At 41.5% G+C, this 15,120-nt stretch overlaps 1 protein-coding gene and 1 pseudogene across 6 annotated transcripts in view; one reads left to right on the forward strand and one right to left on the reverse strand.

The window, feature by feature from the left end:
- Positions 1-15,120, forward strand: part of ST7 (suppression of tumorigenicity 7) — a 307,405-nt gene that overhangs the window by 132,033 nt on the left and 160,252 nt on the right. The window lies entirely within an intron of this gene.
- On the reverse strand, positions 1,269-5,014 carry LOC136394002 (U1 small nuclear ribonucleoprotein A pseudogene; annotated as a pseudogene).

Raw genomic sequence — 15,120 nt, forward strand, 5'->3', positions numbered from 1 at the left:
TAGGGTGACCCTGTGAGGTAGAGCTCTGTTCTAGCTATGCTGATAAGGACCTGAGGCTCAAGCAGGAAGTATTTGCCAGTATTCCACAGTTGACTGGGAGCAGAACTAGGAACTGGAGGGCATGGTAGACGTTCACCCCACTATGCTCCCTCCTCCTCTTGTTCTCTCCAGTGCAGGCTGGGCATGTAGGACAGAAAGGAGGGCATTTGGTCACGGACCCTTGTCTCCACCTCCATGTCTTAGCCCAGGACCACACGTGGGACCTCCACCACAGTGTAATCCCAGTCACCGTTACCTTTCCCCTGGAGCACAGTGTAGCTCTGACCGCATGCTCTTCCCTCACAGCAGCCAGTGATCTTTTTGAAATACAATGTGAATCATATCCTTCTGCTTAAAGGCCTTCAGTAACTTCCTGTTGTGCTTAGAATAAAATTTGAAATCCTTATTTTGGTCTACAAAGCTCAGCACATTCTAGCCTCTGCCTCTCTTCCCCTCACTTTCAGTGTCCCCTGACCATGCGCAGTTTCTGGAACGCCCACACCCTTTCTGCCTCTGGGCCTTTGCACTGGCTCGTTCCTTGGTCTGCAGGTCTCCGAATTCTTTCTGACTACCTTCAACCCCTCCGTCTTTCAGGTTTCATCCTGAATGTCATTTTCGGAAGAGATATCTTCTGATCTAAGCTCTCCTGTTTTATTTATATTCTTTTTCTCTCCTGGCATTTGTATTTGCCTTTATATTCACTCAATAACAGTAGCTAACAATTAGGGTGCCTTCGCACTGTGCCAGTCACTGAGTATTGCATTAACCCTGTTTATAGATGAAGAAGAAGATACTTTCCCAGAGAATAGTAATTCGTGACCCAGGATTTAAACCCAGCTTCCTGCACAAGACTCTGAACTCTGGGAGGCAGGAACCATGCTTGCGCACTGTATATATAGTAGGCCCTCAACAGTACATGTTGAACAAATAACTTGGCTATGTGTGTGTGTGTGTGTGTGTGTGTGTGTGTGTTAATAAAAATATCAAATATCAAAAAATCACTTTCATTTCGGCCTAACCACTCTAAGCGCAATGTTTGGGGAGAGTCTCTGGCTGCACTGCTGCATGACCACTCACACGGGCTCCAGGAAGGCTCCTGAGGGGACTTAGTTGAGGCCGCTGAGCCAAAAGGATGAGGGGAGGCCTCCAAATGGTAGGGGCAGCATGTGGAATAGGCTCCACTTTGTGGCAAAGGAAATCTTCATGGAGCTCCTCTTGAAACTTTCAGGCTAGGGTGTTGCTGGGGCCCCAGCCTGCATTTTACTGTCAAACTCCACAAAGGCGACATTTGCCGCCCTGGGACCAGCGGATCTCTTTAAGTCAGGGAACTGGTTGAAAAGCAAGGACAGCGTGGACTCACTGGTTTCCTCTGGCAGGTTGTGAGGAACAAGGTGTGATCTGCTGGGTTTTCTGAAAGAAGTTGGGAAGGTAGCAAAAGCGGCTTGGGGGGTATGGCCCCCAGTGGGATCTAGCTGGGAATAAGACCTGGAGGTGGGGTCGTGCCAGGGGCGGCATGGAGGAATGCACGTGGTGCATGGTGAGGGTGCGGGGGGGGGGGTGCCCCACTGCAGAGGCCCCGGAGGGGGCAGCTGCCCCGCCCCACTCCGCAGCGCCCTCTCGGCAGCCAGCGCCTCCTGGCTCTGGCGCTTCCTCTTGCACTGAGGTCTCACTCCACGAAGGTGCTCTCCATCTTGGCGGCGATACCGAGTGGGTCTTGGTGTTTTGGATGCACATGCTCTTGTGGAGGGGGAAACCCTGAGGGGAGCACAGGGCGTTGGTGGCGCTGCTGACCTTGAAGATAACAGAAGTCCGATCCTCATCTTCAGGCTCCGTGACACCAGCATGTCCAGGACCTGGCCAAAATGGGAAAAGCTGAGCACAGGAACATCTTCAGTGCATCCTCCTTGACCTTCGCCCTGAGTTGTCGCTGTGAATGTGTGGTGGGCGGTCCTCGGGACTGCCTGGAACGAGGTGCGGGGCTGGGCGGCAGAACCGCGGCTGCGCCAACCAGCTCCCGCTGGGTTTCTGAATCAAGGGACTATTTTTTGTTTTTAATAATAGTTTTTCTGAAATATAATTCACATACAGTAAAATCCACCCTTTTAAAGTATTCAATTAAGTGGCTTTAGAGCTGTGTAGCCGTCATCATTATCTAACTTTTAGAACGTTTGTTTCACCCTAAAAACAAACTCCTGCCCATTAGCAGGCCCTTCCCACTTCCCCTTGCCTGTTCACTGCGAACCACCAGTCTGCTTTCGGTCTCCACAGACTTTCTTATTCTGGAATTTTCATCTCAATGGGATCATACAGCATATGGCCTTTTGTGACTGACTTCTTTAGTTTCTTTAGTTTTGCACAATGCACTCTAAAAATCTTTCCATTGATTGGAGAGAGGGAGAGAGAGAGGCATCAACTTGTTCCACACAGTTGTTCCGTTGAGTTGTGCGCTATTGGCTGCTTCTCCTATGTGCTCTGATCAGGAACTGGACCCGTGACTTTGGTGCATCAGGATGACACACTGACCCACCCAGCCAGGGCCACACAATGTTTTTAAGGTCCATCTGTGTTGGAACATGTACTGTTGCTCCATTACTCTCTGTTGCTGAATGTGATTCTGTTTTTTTATCCATTTGGGGGGATGGGGATCTGGGTGGTTTTAGGAGTAATACTGCCAGGAACATTTCTGGCCTTAGGAGTAATACTGTCGGGAACATTTGTATACAGACTTCTACAGGGATACATTTTTTTTTCAATTCTCATAGGAATCTTGTGGTAATTCTATGTTTAACATTTTGAAGAAATGCCAACTATTTTCTAGAGGCACAATGACCAAGACCTGTCAGAGAAAAGCAGAGCTGGACAGTAGTTAGAGCAGGAAGAATAATTCTACTCAGGACTGTTGCAGTAGGGGGAGAGAGACCTCAGTGTAGAACTGTGCTCAGTTCCAGGAGAATAAGGAAAAGGGGGCCGTGTAGCCCCGGAGCAGGGTGGGATGGGGGACCAGTAAATGGGAAATCAGTAAGAGGGTATGACAAGATTTTGCTAAACTGACCTAGCGAGATTCTTGCTGAAGGCAAGCCGGGGTGACCAGCTATCACTTGGCCAGATACTGAGGGATAATCAAATATTAAGCTTGGGGGATTGTGGCCAAACCTACTTAATAAGATTTTTGCTAAAATTGGGCAATGTAAAGGCAGACAAGCAAGTCTGAGGTCAAAAGCACAGTTGGAGAGATGATTCCCGGAGAGACTTTGTAAGACACATAAGAGATAATGCAGGTATTACCTCCCAGTGTTTTCCCTCAACAGGATTAAGAAGGAGTTTCTTTTTTTTATTTTTTTTATTTTATTTTATTTTATTTTATTCATTTTAGAAAGGAGAGAGAGAGAAGGGGGGAGGAGCAGGAAGCATCAACTCCCATATGTGCCTTGACCAGGCAAGCCCAGGGTTTCGAACCGGCGACCTCAGCATTTCCAGGTCGACGCTTTATCCACAGCGCCACCACAGGTCAGGCCAAGAAGGAGTTTCCACTAAGTTTTTTTTTAAATTTTTTGACAGAGAGAGAGAGAGAGAGTCAGAGAGGGACAGATAGGGACAGAGAGACAGGAAGGGAGAGAAATGAGAAGCATCAGTTTTCCATTGCAGCACCTTAGTTGTTCACTGATTGCTTTCTCATATGTGCCTTGACCCCAGGGGGCTACAGCAGAGCGAGTGATCCTTTGCTCAAGCCAGTGACCTTGGGCTCAAGCCACTGACCATGGGGTCATGTCTATGATCCTGTGCTCAAGCCAGTGACCCCGCGCTCAAGCTGGTAATCTTATATTCAAGCCAGATGAGCCCGTGCTCAATCCAGCGACCTCAGGATTTTGAACCTGGGTCTTCTGCATCCCAATCTGATGCTCTATCCACTGCACCACCACCTGGTCAGACTTCACTAAGTTATTTTAAATTCCCTTATATTCTACACAGTACCACCAGCATTCCACAGCTCTCTATTGCTGTTGACTGGATTGGGGTGCAGTTTATGGACTGTTTTTTTGAAGCTGGTAAAGCTGCTTTATTTTCAATTTTATGCTTATAAATTAGTATTTTTGTTTTGGTTGTTTTTACATCTGTATAGAAACATTTAGCAAATCTGATAGTTTAGGCTTTGCTGGTATTCTCATTCATGCTATAAAGAGTGAGAGGCAACATCATATATTATCGTAGGGTTCACGGGATAGGACACTGGTCTCATTGAAATAACTTATCATTCCTGCCATTAATGTACATTTTAAGCATAATGAATATCTCATTTCTTTCTTTTCTTTTTTAAATGATTCTTTTCTGTTATAAAAATGATTTCTTCCTATGATTCAGGATGGTGGTGGCTCTGATCCAACACTCAATTGTTTTATTACTGTTATTACTTAATCTTGCATACTGAAACATTGTTAGAGTGGATTGTTTACAAGTAACCAGCAACAGCTAAGAATGGTTTTAACTTTCTCACAAACTGTGTTTAATCCTGTGATTTAATCCTGTTTTACCACCAGCCACCTGCACTGTGCCCCGTATCTTCTGTTAGTGCAGATTCAAGTTTATTCTGAGAATTTAGCAGTGCTCCTGGAAATCACTGGCTGTCTGGGAGCTAGGAATCGAGCTGTCACTCAGTTAGAAAAATGAAAGCCTCTTTTGGGCTACTAAAGCAGAGGGCAGAAGCAGAGGGCAGTAACCTCCGCCAAGGTTGCTGCAGCCTCTGTGCAGTTAGTAACCGATGTGTGCCAGCTCTCATTGTGATGAGTATAATTGCTTGGGTAACATTAATATTCATGACACGTGTCTCTCACCTAATGTGGCACTCATTCTCTGTCTCTTTGACTAGTGTACCATTTTGCCTTTCACTTCGGTGTGGGGCACCATAGTTGCAGGGGGCGGAGAGCAGAGTGCAGCTGGGGAAGGATGAATGCTCAGAAGCCAGAACCAGGATTACCATACCGACTCAGATTCTGAGAAGGGATCTTTTGAGGCAGGTTAAAAGGAAACAGCAAGTGGCACTGCCGGGCCTTGCCCTGGCACGTGACGCTAGGCGAGGAGGTGCTTGGCTCCACTCTGCTGCGTTTCATTCCTGGGTTGCCAGCTGCATCAAGCCGGCGGCTTGGGCGTAGCTAAAGGAAAGGCGAGAAAGTTATCACCATATATTTTATGTTTGAGAATTGGACATTAACTTCTAAAGCTTAGAGTGTTGGCAGTAGCATATGGCTGAAACCTAAAATCTTAGAGACCCAAAAGGAGAATAGTTCATTCTTTCTGCCTCTGCAAAATTATTTCCAAAGGTTGTGCCTTCCCTCTGTGGGTAATTTTTAGAAGAAAAGGAAAAACATTTTTTTTTAATTTTCACTCTTACAGTATAATTAGATATAATTAAATTTTAATAAGTACATTGCAGACACAAATGGGCATGTATTCTAAATTTCTTGGATTTAGAATTTGCAAGAAGAGGAAGGTAGCTACTGAAATTTAAATGGCATCCTACAGTGGACCTTCTGAATAGGAGCTTGTTGTGCAGTTTAGCCCATCTCTTCTGCTACGAACTTTCCCATTTCAGATCCTACACTTGATGTCTAACAATGGACAATATATTAGTCCTTTTTGTGTTCATTTGGTTGATTATAATTACTGGAAGACTCTCTTAACTTGTCCCTTTTATGGATTCTTAGGGTGCTCATTCAGAGATACAAGTACTTAAGGGCATCAGAATTGACCTGAACCTTCCCTGTGTGTGCAGGAGTACAGTTTGGGTCACGGGTTACCAGGATGGCCCTGCTGAGCTTGTCCCTGGTCCCACTGAGCTGTTACGCTCTCTGCTCCAGACACTGCTTCTCCTGCTTCATGTTAGAAGTCCTGGAGACAGACATGGCCCAGGATGCTCAGACAGGATCCCCTTAAAGTCCTTTTAAGTTAGCTTAAGTTTGCATCCTGCCTTGCAATATAACTGTGATCATTTTAATATCAAACTATTTAATTATCATTTAATGAAGTAACATATGATGCTCCAGGAAGGTATGGTATGTTTACATTGAGCGTTCCTGATGTTCTGTTCATCCAGTTTGGAGAATCCTGGACTTGGGGGAAAATTCTTTTTCCTAACAGTCCTTTATTTGCAGGGTCCCTGGTAGATACTAGGTATTGTTGGAGTATATGGTGGTAGCATTTGGATAATTGCTAGCTTATTTCAGCCGTCTACTCTTAGTGTGTGAAAAGAGGTCAGACTGAAAGGCTAGCAGTGTGAGTTTCTAGGCCTGGCCCACTATTAACTTGTGATATTTGACACATTACTTAACATCGTCAGGCACATTTTCTCATCCATAAAATGAGGAGGTGAACTATTAGAGATAAAGCGGCATTTTTCAAAGTGTCTTGAGTGAGTTATTTGCTAAAGATATTCTTAGGTTAGTTGCCAGGGGCTGGGAGAAGAGGGAGATAGGGAGTGTGGTTTAATGGGTATAGAGTTTGTTTTGCAAGATGAAAAGTTCTGAGGATTGGTTGCACAACAGTGTGAACACACTTAGGAGTGCCAAGCCATACACTTACAAAAAGTTAAGATGACAAAATTTTACGTGTATTTTACCACAGTTAAAAAAAAAAGATATTCTGGCCCTGGCCAGCTGGCTCAGCGGTAGAGCGTCGGCCTGGCGTGCGGGGGTCCCGGGTTCGATTCCCGGCCAGGGCACATAGGAGAAGCACCCATTTGCTTCTCCACCCCCACCCCCTCCTTCCTCTCTGTCTCTCTCTTCCCCTCCCGCAGCCAAGGCTCCATTGGAGCAAAGATGACCCGGGCGCTGGGGATGACTCCTCGGCCTCTGCCCCAGGCGCTAGAGTGGCTCTGGTCCCGGCAGAGCGACACCCTGGAGGGGCAGAGCATCACCCCCTGGTGGGCAGAGCGTTGCCCCTGGTGGGTATGCCGGGTGGATCCTGGTCGGGCGCATGCAGGAGTCTGTCTGACTGTCTCTCCCCATTTCCAGCTTCAGAAAAATACAAAAAAAAAAAAAAAAAAAAAAAAGATATTCTAAGGGCTCCACCCTTAAATAAACATAACTTGTGTGTTCTGTTCCTTTTCTACAGTCACGATGCATTCAGCATGTGGAAGCTTCCGAGACATCCTGCTCTGGAAAGCTCTGCTTAACTTAACCCAGTAGTTCTCAAATTGCCCTCTCTGAATTGCACTAAGATCTCTCAATATCCCCTGGAAATATGTTCTCATTCTTCAAAGACACCGTGTTAATATGCACAATGCCTAAATAAGATGTATCATATATACCCCAACTGTCAAAGATCGACTTCAGGCTTTTCAGCCTTTCCCACCTCAGAGCATGCATCGGAAGTGATGGTATTTGAGTGGCCTGGTGGGGAAAGCAGGAGGCGGCTCAGGGCTGGGAGACAGTGACTCAGCACACCAGGTGGGTAAGGATCTGGTAATCAGATCTGTAAGAAGTCAGTGAACACACTTCGTGGAATGCCTTGTTCCTCAGATGTTATGATCAGCTTTATGAAACAGGCACTGGAGGCAGAACATACAAACTGTTCCATTTGCTTTTCCTTGGCAACAGTTACTTACCTTAGGTAAACAAGAAACTCTCTTGACCATCTGTTTGGCTGTAGTTATCACTGGTCCTTAGACCTGCTGGAAATTTCCCTTGGTGTGAAAGTGAGGGGTGAGATTTCCACCAGGATAGTACTCTTCCACAGTTTATTTAATACACGTCAGTTCAGTGATTAATTTAACAGCCTCTTATTTTTAAAGGGAGAGCAGAAGTATTAACGTCATAAACAGAATAGTTAACATTTAATGGGAAAGAGTATTTTTTCAACCTCACGTTCTCTAGAGCAGAGATTTTCCTTTCTTTCTTTCTTTTTTTTTTTTTTTTTGCATGTACAGGGGGTCCTCAGGTTACAACACAGTTCTGTTCCTATGACAGTGACATAACCTGTAAGTTGAGACACACCCTAGCTTAAGTCACTTACCTATCCTAACACAGTTGTAAAATCATAATCTAGAACATAAAGACACAACTAAGCCCCAGAAAAAGGAAAAGGACTAAAATATACTGTACTTTAGTAACAGAAAAAATGACAAAAAAATGAGTGTAAAAAAATTCCTTACCTTTATTCCTATGGTTGACTTGCACACTGGAAGGGGCATTGCAAGGTGGGAGCAAGTGACCTATTGGGAGGAGGAAGCTGGAGAGGCAGGAGAACCTGCAGAAGGTGCTAGAGATACTGGGTCAGGTGAATCAGGATTGCCTAAGGAACAGGCAGGAGATGCTGGAGATGATTCTACTTGTACTACAGGTGTTTCATCTCAAGAAGCAACCAATGTAGAAATTACAGGATCTGTTGCAGGCCTCTCTACCTTCTTAAAGAATTGTTGCAGGCTAGTGTGGAAGGTTGATAACTTCTTCTCTTCCAAAATCTGCCTACAGCATTGCAAGGCATACATAACAGCTAAAACACTCAAGTCTCAATTTTTTAAAGCTTTTATGGGAGTGAGCATCGTAAGGTTGAAGTGTTATAGGTTGAGACTGTTGTAACTTGAGGACCCCCTGTATCTGTGCAATTTCCCCAACACTGTTTATTGAATAGGGTGTCTTTACCCCATTGTATGTTTTTGCCATCTTTGTTAAATATTAATTGACCATTTAGATGTGGGTTTATTTCTGGTCTCTCTATTCTGTTCCATTGATAAATGTGTTTTAATGCCAGTACCATGCTGTTTTGGTTACTATATCCTTGTAATATGGTTTGATATCAGGTAGCTTGATATTTTCTACTTTGTTCATCTTTCTCAAGATCACTGATGCTAATGGGAGTCTTTTATGGTTCTGTATACATTTTTGGGAATATTTTTTTGTTTATGAAATTCTCCATTGGTATCGTGATTGAACTGCATTGAATTCATCAATTACTTTGGGTAGCAGGGACATTGTAATAATGTTAATCCTTTCTATTAATGAATATGGTATATACTTTGACTTATTTACATCTTCATTTTCTTTCTTCAGTGTCTTATAATCTTCTGATTATGAGTCTTTTACATCCTTGGTTAAACTTATTTCTGGGTATTTTATTCTTTTTATTTTTTATTTTTTATTTTTTTACAGAGACAGAGAGGGTCAGAGAGAGGGATAGATAGGGACAGACAGACAGGAATGGAGAGAGATGAGAAGCATCAGTTATCAGTTTTTCGTTGTGGCACTTTAGTTGTTCATTGATTGCTTCCTCATATGTGCCTTGACTGTGGGGCTACAGCAGACCGTGTAACCCCTTGCTCAAGCCAGCGACCTTGGGTCCAAGCTGGTGAGCTTTACTCAAATCAGATGAGCTCGCACTCAAGCCGGTAACCTTGGGGTCTCAAACCTGGGTCCTCCGCATCCCAATCCGATGCTCTATCCACTGTGCCACTGCCTGGTCAGGCGGTATCTTATTCTTTTTGAAGCAGTAGTAAATGGGATTTCTTTAGTTTCTCTTTCTGATAGGTCATTTTGGTGTATAAATATGCAACGTATTCCTGGATATTTTTTTTATATCCTGCCACTTTGCTGAATTTATTTATCAGTTCTAGTAGTATTTTTGGTGGAGTCTTAAGGATTCCCTATATACAATATCATGACATTTGCAAACAATAATAGTTTTACTTCTTCCTTTCCAATTTGGATGCCTTTTATTTCTTCTTCTCATCTGATTGCTGGGGCTAGCACTTCCAGTACTGTGTTGAATAACAGTGGTGAAAGTGACATTCCTGTCGTGTTCCTGATCTTAAGGGAAACACTTGTAGTTTCTACCCATTGAGCATGATGTTGACTGTCGGTTTGTCATATATGGTCTGTATTACATTGAGGCATATTCCCTCTAGTCCCACTTTGCTGAGAGGTTTTTCTTTATCATAAATGGGTGCTAGATTTTATCAAATACTTTTTCTGCATCTGTTGAGTAGATCATGTTGATTTATCTTTCATTTTGTTTATGTAATGTATCATCATGTTTATGGATTGTGGAAGATGTACCAGCCGTGCATTCCTGGAGTAAATATCACTTGGTCATAGTATATAATCTTTTCAATATATTGCTGGGTGGATTGCTAATATTTTGTTGAGGATTTATTTGTTTGTTTGTCTATTTATTTATTTATAGGTGAGAGGAGGGGAAATAGTGAGGCAGACTCCCATATGCACCCTGACTGGGATCTACCTGGCAACCCCATCTAGGGCTGATTTCAAGTATGGAGCTATTTTTAGCACCTGAGGCCAATGCCCTCCAGTGGAGCTATCCTCAGCACCCTGGGCCATGCTCAAACCAGTTGAGCCATTGGCTGCAGGAGGAGAAGAGGGAGAGAAGGGGAGACATAGGAGGGGAGAGAAGCAGATGGTTGTTTTTCCTGTGTGCCCTGACTGGAAATCGAACCTCAGATGTCCATATACCTGGCTGATGCTTTTCCTACTGAGCCATGAGCCATGGCTTTGTTGAGGATTTTAGCATTTATAGGCAGTCCCCAGGTTACAGATGAGATAGGTTTGTAGTTTTAAAAATGTTTAAGTATTTATATGCACAGAAAGATAAAAATAAATACTATATTAAGACAAACCTCTAAGTTGCATTTAATTGGAAAATGTACCTTTTCCAACTTACAGATTAAACTTAAGAACAAACCTATAGAACCTATCTTGTTTGTAACCTGGGGATTGCCTGTATGTTCATCATGAATATTGGCATATAATTTTCTTTCCTTGTAGTGTCTTTATCTGGTTTTGGCATTAGGATAATGCTGGCCTCATGAAAAAAGCTTGGAAGGCTTCTCTTTTCTTGAAGTTTTTGGAACAGTTTGAGAAGGATAGGTGTTACTTCTCTTTGAATGGTAAAAGTCACCTGTGAAGCCCTTAGTCCAGGACTATTGTTTGTGAAGTTTTTAAATTACTGCTTCAGTTTTATTAGTTATAATCACTCTGTTCAGATTTTGTTTCTTCTTGATTCAGTTTTTGGAGATTGCATATGCTAGGAATATATATTTTTTTTAAGAGAGAGAGAGAAGAAAGGAGAGGGAGAGGGTGAGGGATATGACAGTAAGGGAGAGAGATAGGGAAAGAGATGAGAAGCATCAGCTCATAGTTGTATCACTTTTTGTTCATTGATTACTTCTCACATGTGCCTTGACGGGGAGCTCAAGCTGAGCCAGTGAGCCCTTGCTCAGGCCAGTGACCTCAGGATCATGTTGATGATCCCACACTCAAGGCAGCAATCTTGCACTCAAGCTGACAAGCCTGCACTTGAGCTGAATGAGCACACGCTCAAGTTAGCAACCTTGGGGTTTCAAACCTGGGACCTCAGTGTCCCAGGTTGATGCTTTATCCACTGTGCTACCACTGGTAAGGCTATACTAGGAATTTATTTCTTTCAGATTGTTAGCATGGAGTTGTTCATCATATTTTTTTAGAATCCCTTATATTTCTGTGATGTCAATTGTTACTTCTCTTTCATTTCTGATTTTATTTATTTGAGTCTTCCTTCTTTTTTTCTTGATGAGTCTAGTTAAATGTTTATCAATCTTATTTATCTTTTCCAAAAACAGCTCTTTGTTTCATTGGTCTTTTGTATTTTTTAAGACTATATTTTGTATATTTCTGTTCTGATTTTTATTATTTCCTCTTTTCTACTTGTTTGGGCTGTGTTTGTTGTTCTTTTTCAAGTTCCTTTAAATGAAATTTATATCGTTTATCTTAGTTTTTTTTTTATTCCTTTTTTAAAGATATTTTATTTATTGATTTTTTAGAGAGAGAGATTGAGGAGGCAAGGAGGAGTTAGAAGCACATTAACTCATATTTGCTTCTTGTATGTGCCTTGACTGGGTAAGTCCAGGGTTTCAAACCAGTGACCTTAGCATTTCAGGTCAATGCTTTATCCATTGCTCTATCACAGGTCAGGAAGCAACTCTGTTTATTAGTGAGATTAGTTCTTTATGAGATGCGTTACAAAATTGTATGGTTTTTGACTTAAATACTGTGCTACATTTGTCCTTTGAGATGTCATTTATCTTAGAGTTGAAAAGGACCCCATTGTCACAAAATACCTATTTGGAGACATTAGATCAAGAGAGAGCATATCTAACCCTAGATCTTTTCTAGGGAGCAATATTCCATGTAGACAGAAGATATTGATGAACAGGGAAAAGCTCTTAGTTGTAACTATGTTTATGTCATAGTTTTATACAACATTATTGTAGAATCTATAGTGTAGTTTGTAGTTCTTTAATGTTGACAAGGTGCAACTCATATTTTAACAATTTAATCATAGAGTAGAAAAAATAAGGATTTCAAGAACTGTAGTTGTTGTTTTTACAGCCATTGCTTGTTAGATGTGTTAATTCAGCCATCTGGTGACACAAATTAATTGGACTTAATGAGTTATAATCATTGTGAATCCAAGTTATATTGCTTTCATTTTTTTTCCAATGGAGTTATTATGTGATTATCAACTTATTACTTTTCAGTAACTGAAATTATTTAAACAGTGCTGCTTGTAAGGCATAGAAATTCCTATCCAGCTGGGAAGAGCTCAATGCCAGCTACAATGGTAGCAAGTAGATGCTCTGCATCAGGATCATTTTTATAAACCTTAAAAAAGAATAGAGCAAAAAGAGCCATGGTTGTATGGATGCCTTTATGGGCGATAAAGTTTGAATTAGCATATGCAGGACATTCTAAGACAATTAATTTAATGTTCACTCTGTTTGTTAATTGGTTGGGATAAATTCTCTTAGTGCTTTATTTGACTTACAATTAGCTGTAGCTCATCAATTAAGTAACATACCAACCCACTGCGACACTGAAGGATAGTAATAGTGCTTGGGTGGGTGGCAGTCCACGTGAAGACTGTGTGCCTTAAATCAGTCGAGCTTCTTAAATAGCTCTCCTTCTGGGGTTTGGGAACAGTGTTGTAGCTTCTTGAATAAATCTATGTTGCCCATTACACAGTACAAATGCTCTGAAACTAATAAGCCCATCCAAGATTTTGGGATTGTAGCATTGCAAACATTAGAAATCATTCACTGGTCATGTACTATCTTTCTAAAACTGGAATTCACAAACATATGAACATATACAAATTTCTGTATTTAGTTATCCTAGAATATTTCTTAATGAAGACAGGAGAGTTTTATTGTTGCTGCTATTAATCTGTCAACTTATCCTTTTTTTTTTTTTTTGTATTTTTTCTGAAGTTAGAAGCATGGAGGCAGTCAGACAGACTCCCGCATGCGCCTGACCAGGATCCACCTGGCATGCCCACCAAGGGGCAATGCTCTGCCCATCTGGGGCATTGGTCCTTTGCAGCTGGAGGCATTCTAGCACCTGAGGTGGAGGCCATGGAACCATCCTCAGTGCCTGTGCCAACTTTGCTCCAAAGGAGCCTTGGCTGCGGGAGGGGAAGAGAGAGACAGAGAGGAAGGAGAGGGGGAGGGGTGGAGAAGCAGATGGGCGCTTCTCCTGTGTGCCCTGGCCAGGAATCAAATCCAGGACTTCCACACGCCAGACCAACACTCTACCACTGAGCCAACTGGCCAGCGCCCAACTTATCTTTTTATTTTTTATTTATTTTATTTTATTTTTCTGTGTGTGACAGAGACAGAGAGAGAGAAACAGAGAGAGGCACGGAAAGGGATAGACAGACAGCAAAGGAGAGAGATGAGAAGCATCAATTCTTTGTTGTGGCATCTTAGTTGTTCATCGATTGCTTTCTCATGTATGCTTTGACCAGGGGGCTACAGAAGAGCAAGTGACCCCTTGCTCAAGTAAGCAACCTTGGGCTCAAGCCAGCGACCTTGTGCTCAAGCCAGTGAGCCTGCACTCAAGCTGGCGACCTCAGGGTTTTGAACCTGTGTCCTCTGCATCCCAGTCTGATGCTCTATCCACTGTGCTATGGCCTGGTTAGGCTCAGCTTATGCTTTAGTACCTCATTTTAAACTAAAATAAATTGAAATAGTCTTTAAAATATTCCCCTAAATTTCTACTTTAGAAAATATCTTATTCAATGAAGTAAAATTAGCTTTGGTTGTTTTTAAAACTATACATACTTTTATTGATTACCAAAATAATATGTATAGAAATATGTACGTATAGAAAATTTAAAATTATATAAAGAGTATAAAATGAAAATTCCATGTAATTCCACTTTCCAAAGATTATTTTATGATATTCTGGTTGAGAATAGCATCATATCTCCATAAGAAAGATTGAAAGTAACATGATAACTTGTGTTCACAACTTTATGGTTTCATTATGTCATGCTTTGAAAATCTTTCTCCCATTAATTAAAAAAATAACACATTTAGTAGAAAATTTCTAGATTATAAAAGTGAAGAAATCAAACAATTCTACTACTCAGAATGTTTGTTTTGTATCTTTCCACATTGCTTTCTATGCTCAGAAACTATACATTGTTTATGTGTCTACACAGATAGTGAATGTATCACCTATGGATCCTTTACAAAAGGTGTCAAACTGTACATACTCACATAATACGCTTTCTAAACTAAAATGTGATTATTTTTTGTCACTTATAATGTAATTTTTAATGGCTGCATATTATTCTGTCATAATATTTAATCATTTCTCTTGTTGGATATCTGTTGGGTTCTTTTTGGTTTAAAAGACAATATAATAGTAAACATATTTTGCTGAATATCCTTGAAGATAAATATATGCAGAAATGTATAATTATTTCCTTAAGATAAATTCATAGATATGTAGTGATTTTGAAAAAACAGCAGTGTGTTTAGTTTATATGTACAACTTCAGGGATTCACCCATGGGTGGGCAGTATTCCATCATATTTTAGGATGAGTTTAGCGAATAAATTTGAAGATTCCAAATTAAAGGCTTTAAGTTTATATAGACAATCTTCTAGGTTTAAATATTCTGGATTTAGGTATTCAGATCCTGTGGTTGAATGTATAATCACTGCAATTGTGTAAGGGAAGCCTATTGTGCATTTTTTTTTATTCATTTTTTTTTTTTTTTTAGAGAGGAGAGAGAGAGGGAGAGAGAGAGACAG

This window comes from Saccopteryx leptura, chromosome 2 (genome assembly GCF_036850995.1).
Source record: "Saccopteryx leptura isolate mSacLep1 chromosome 2, mSacLep1_pri_phased_curated, whole genome shotgun sequence".
Classification (NCBI taxonomy): domain Eukaryota; kingdom Metazoa; phylum Chordata; class Mammalia; order Chiroptera; family Emballonuridae; genus Saccopteryx; species Saccopteryx leptura.